The sequence below is a fragment of the Diceros bicornis genome (assembly GCF_020826845.1).
Source record: "Diceros bicornis minor isolate mBicDic1 chromosome 13 unlocalized genomic scaffold, mDicBic1.mat.cur SUPER_13_unloc_1, whole genome shotgun sequence".
In the NCBI taxonomy this organism is placed as follows: domain Eukaryota; kingdom Metazoa; phylum Chordata; class Mammalia; order Perissodactyla; family Rhinocerotidae; genus Diceros; species Diceros bicornis.
The window spans coordinates 6,537,497-6,542,656 of NW_026690866.1; the positions used below are offsets into that span (position 1 = coordinate 6,537,497).

The 5,160-nt window shown below is 54.5% G+C and overlaps 1 long non-coding RNA gene across 1 annotated transcript; it reads left to right on the forward strand.

Moving 5' to 3' along the window:
- Positions 1-333: 333 nt before the first annotated feature.
- On the forward strand, positions 334-1,936 carry LOC131401673 (uncharacterized). The gene is made up of 3 exons (XR_009217829.1): positions 334-403; positions 1,456-1,566; positions 1,887-1,936. It is a non-coding gene; the product is annotated as an uncharacterized LOC131401673 (long non-coding RNA).
- The last annotated feature ends 3,224 nt before the right edge of the window (positions 1,937-5,160 follow it).

Genomic DNA, 5,160 nt, shown 5'->3' on the forward strand with positions numbered 1-5,160 from the left:
GGGATGAGGAGGACCCAGCCTGGGCAGGAGCAGGAAGTTAGATGGTGGGAGTCGAGCAGTGTGTCATGTTCATACTCAAGATCTTGGTTGCAGGAGAGGAAGGTGAGTGGTGGGGACCAAACTCCTCTATCTGCATGTGAATCCCGGGACCTCAAAGTGTCCTCGCATTCCTTCCCTGGTGGAGTCTATGCAGATTCCCCTCTGTGCCTGATCTGTGGGGGTGTTTCCCCCTGTGGCAAACTCCAGGCAGGCCCCTGATCTCTCCTGGCCTGACTGCTGGGCACTGTCACTGCAGAGCTGCACCCAAGAAATGGTCAAGGAGCTGGTGGATGGTTTCCAGTTCAGCCTCTCCCTGGAGAGAACACAAGTGCACCAGTCCATCAATGACCAGGGCTGCTCTGAGGTGAGTGTGGGTGCAGAGGGGTCTTCTCAGGCAGGACTCTGAGATGACCAAGGCAGTACTAGAATGCAGACTCAAATCTGAGAACCCCCTGGACTCCCCACCTCCAGAATTTTCCCACTAGAGTACCCCACAGTCCCACTCTCAAAGGAATCTGAACCTCCACTCCTCCCTACTAGCTACACAAGAGGGTAGAAAGTCACCTCTGTCCTCCTGGTGGTTCACTGAGATATCACTGACTGTATGTCCCTCCTCCTCTCTCCCAGTGTAAGGATGAGTTCACTGTGAATTTAAATGAGGCCTGCATCATGCGTGCCCTCCAGGCAGGCATGATGGAGAATCTGACAAAGTCCATGGCACCAGCTTTCCTGAGTAGGAACACGTCCAGGTTCACCACCTTCATGGTCAACTACTCGGCCTTAGACACATCCTACCGGGTCCTGGACCAGCTGTTTACTAGCTGAGTAGCCACTCCCTCCTCAGCACAGTGGTGACTCTGCCCACTGTCAGCTGTTTACCTTGGGAAAATCTCCACATCTCTCTGAGCCTCAGTTTGCTCTTCTGAAAAGTGGGGGGGAGCATAAATTTCATGCTGATCTTGTAGGGACTAATGGGATCAGGAATGGCAGGTGCTTACCTGGTGCCTGGATCTGCGTAGAGGGCTGTGGACGTGCTGTGGTTGTCCATGGTGTTTATTTTTCTTTTCGCCGTGAAAAGTAGTCTGCCTCACTGATCTCTAGGCTGTGGCCTTTCTGAGTGTGGAAAAACACATAGAAAGCACCCTGTCAAGGAGTTGAGATTCCATGCAGCTGGTCCTGATCTTTTTCCTTGGGGTAGCCAATTAAGGATCTCTGGGGCACCAGAGAGGCCCTAGGCCCACTCAAGTGTCTGGGATGGTCTGGCTGGACTTCATTCATTCACGTGTGTAGATTAAGCACCTACTACATGCAGGACTTTTGGAGACACTTAGTAAAGTCAGTGAATGAAGGAGACACAATCGCTGTGCCTCAATTGTCGTCTGAGAGTCAGACAGTGACATTAGACATCTTTTGCAGGTCCTGTCTTCCATGGTACATCCCAAGTGATGCCCTGATAGCCTCCTTTATAGCTGGAGGCATCTTCCCTTATTCCAGCCAGGAGGGCAGAGCACAGGCCCATCTAAAAAAGTGAGTGGTCTTTGGGTCCAGAAGAAGGGCTTCCTGTCTCTACAGAACAATGTGTGGAGGGAGAGATGGGGGCTGTGGCTGGGGCGGGCCTGTCAGAACATTGCGTCTCACACATCTTTTGATTCCCAAGGGAAGGCTGAGGTCTGGTGGCTTCCACTCCAGGAAGACAGGAGTCAAAGTGCTATGGATGGGTGCCAGGACCCCTGGGAAGCAGAGGGGTGGCTAGGCTGAGTTGTCTCCAAGAGACCCATTCCCATCACAGACCCATCTTAATCTGTCTCCTCTTCTCCATATCCACCTCTTCTGACCACCACCTCCAGGCCCAAGACAGGAGGTCTGTGAGCAACCCGCTCAAAAACCGGCCTCTGCTTAATCCAGTTGCACAAGTACGTGGAGGGTTGGGCTGGGCTGTGTCCCGGCCCTTCAGGAGAAGAGTGTCAGCAGGAAGAGAGTCATGACAGGCTCTGTGTTCAACGTGCTGGATGAGCAGGGGCTCATCCCCAGGATGGGAAGGGGCAGGCATCGGTGCCTTTCATGAGAAGCGTGGAGGGAAAGGCCAGGCCTCTGACTCTGTTGCCAAATTGCCTCCCCCAGTGCCATCTCTTCTCTGGTGGGAACCTGCCTGGAACCAGGGCAGGATTTCTGAGAACGCCTGCACTTTCCCTGCTTCAGGATGAAGCTGACATCTCTGCATCTCAGCTTTCCTGGCTCGGAGCTGGGGGGCCACACCTACTTTTCTCCAGGTCCAGCTGGAGTATCCAAGGCCCATTGAGGCAGATCTGGAAGGTGAGCAGACTGCAGTCTGGGAAGATGATTTGCAGGGTCTTCAAAGTCTAGTTTCCCTTAAAGGCAGTGGGGTCTTTCCTGGCTGTGACAGGGACCAAGGAAGTCAGCTACTTGAGTGACACTGTTTCTTTCTCCTGCTGCAGTATCATCTCCAGAGCTCCCTCCAGCTCCAGAGCCAGAGCAAGGACCAGCTCCATGGCTAGATCCAGCTCAAGCTCTAGTTCCACCACCTGTGCCAGAGCTGGAGCCAGTGTCACCTCCATCAGTCCCTCCAGGGCCAGAGCCACCACCAACATCAGCTCCAGCCCCAGTGCCAGCTCCTGAGCTGGAGCCAGCTGGACCATTGGCTCCAGGGAGAATCCTCACTCCACCTGGAGAGATAACAGCAGAGCCAGATCCAGCCCCAGAGCCCACCTGCCCCTGGGACGTGACCAGCAAGAACCTGCTGAGGGAGGAGAAGCCTGACTTCTTGGAGTTCCCTCTACGGCTCGTGGCAGAGCAGTTGACACTGATGGATGTGGTGAGCAGCGGGGCTCTCATGGCAGGTGGGGTAGGCCTTTGCTGTGCCATGAGCTGTCCCACACCTGACATTTTCTGATCCAGAATCCCATGATCTCGGTCCAGCTTCCCTGCTTACCCTCATGTGACCTGAGCAGACTTCTTAACTCCCAAGTTTTTGCTGTCCTCATGTGGACAGTAGAGCTGGACACTGAGAGCAGCTGCCTTGCAGAGTGGCTGTGCAGATGGACGAGGTGAAGCAGAGAGGACGTTGGGCAGAGTCTGCGGTTTGGTGGGGAGGGGAGCACACTGAAGTGCTGTCTCGTCCTGGGTTGTTCACTCATTTGCCCAGGAGGCCTCAACAGCCTCAGCACTAATTAGGCACCTCATGTGTACATGACTACAAGGCAGACAAACAAAGCCTGTGGTTGTTGCTGCCTCGGGGAAATGTGCACCTGAAAGAGGAGACAGACCCTAGGATGGTCAGAATGGGTGGGAGATACCCCTAGAGCCGGTGAAGCAGGAGCCGAGTTCTGGTGCTTGGAGGAAGTGAGACTGGGCAGCGAGCAAATGCCACTTCCCTGCACCACAGTATCGTGTCCTGGGTCATCCTGTGCTGGGTTCGCTCAGGGGACACAGGCAACACCCAGGGACTCCCACTAGTCTCAGGCCGCATTATCAGCTTCCTGAGCTCCAGCTCTGACCTCTGACCCGGCCTGGGACTGGGGGATGTGGACACTGAGCTGGACTCTGGCAGGGCTGGGTGACACTCCCTGTCCTGCCCAGGATCTCTTCAAGAAAGTGATGCCCCACGACTTCCTGGACTCCATCTGGTCCCAGTGTGACAACAGGGGTAATGAGCACCTGGCACACAACATCCTTGCCAACACGACCAACTTTAATAGAATGGTCAAATGTGTCGTCATCACCTGCATTGGGGACCCGAGCATGACGGTCCAGGACAGGGCCAGGGTGGTGGAGCTCTGAATCCACATGGTCAGGGTAAGATGTGGGAGCCCCTGAGAGCCCCTCTCTGGAGCCAGGGGAACTGCCCTTTCTCCTTTCTCAGCTCTCATGTTTGAAGTCTGTGGTCTGAGCCTTTGCACAATCCTTAGGCCCCTCCTGCCAGTGACTCGATGACCTGACTCCTGGTCCCAGTGGTGGGAAGATCACCCCTTCCTGGGCTCCTTCCTTGCCTTGAGCTAAAATCCTCCTCCTGGAAGTATTCCTCATCATGTTCCAGCTGTGCCTTTCCCGGGTTCCCTGAGCAGCTGTCTCATCCAGGACAGGAGATGTCAATGAGGCGACAGAAGCCAGAGGAAGCAGGGCTCCAGCTCCCCCTCACAGCTCATTCTCTTCCCTTCCCCAGGAATGCCAAGGCCTGAGGAACCTTTCCTCACTCCATGCGATCCTCTGGGCTCTGCAGGGCCCCTTCATTCAGCGTTTAAATGAGACATGGAGATGGGTGTCCAGGTGGGTAGGCCTCTCTCCATGCTAGCACCACCTGGGTGGACCAGACGCCACACAGGGCTGGCATTGCCCTTCAGTCAGTTGGGCCCTCCTGGAAGACAGCAAACCCTGGTGATAGGGTCTGACCTGGTTGGCAGGCTTGGAGTCTTTCTGAAAACTTAGGCCAGTGGTTCTGCTTCAGGAATCAGTTTCCCTAAGTGACAGATCCTGGCTTGAGCCAAATTGAAGATTTTCAAGTGTTTTCAGCAACAGAACTCTCTGTGCACATGAAATTAAGACTGTTTAAAACACATCTGCTGAGAAGATAAGAGAACGGAGGCCCCAGGTAACAATAGGAGAGACCCCTCCCCAGTCCCAGACACCTCAGGGCTCAGAGGACACAGTGAAAACGCTCATCCAGGCTGTCTGGATCTTCTGGGTTTTCAAACAAAAGGGATTTACCCTCAAACCACTCCATAGTGTTTCTTTCCTTTTTTCCCTCCTCAGGAAGAACTGGACAAAACTAAAAAAGTTGATGAAAACAAGCCAGCAGGAGAGCAGGAAGCTGCTCAAGGAGGTGAGTGGAGGCTGGAGATCTGGAAGGAGGGGAGGTGAGGTGGGGAGGGACCAGGCAGGATGTGCTTTGGGAAGTTTTTCACTTAAATTTCCATGAGAAATAACGGTCTGTCTTGTCCAGCTTGACAGGAAACGGAGGGTGTGAGCTGCTGGGGCTGGTGAGGACTGTTTCGGGCAGGAGGCCTTGGTCACGGGATACAGTGGTGTCACCTGGACTGTTCCAGGAGGTGAGGAGCTGGCAGAATGAACAGGTCTCTGGCTTCCATGCGGACCCATCACCTGGCC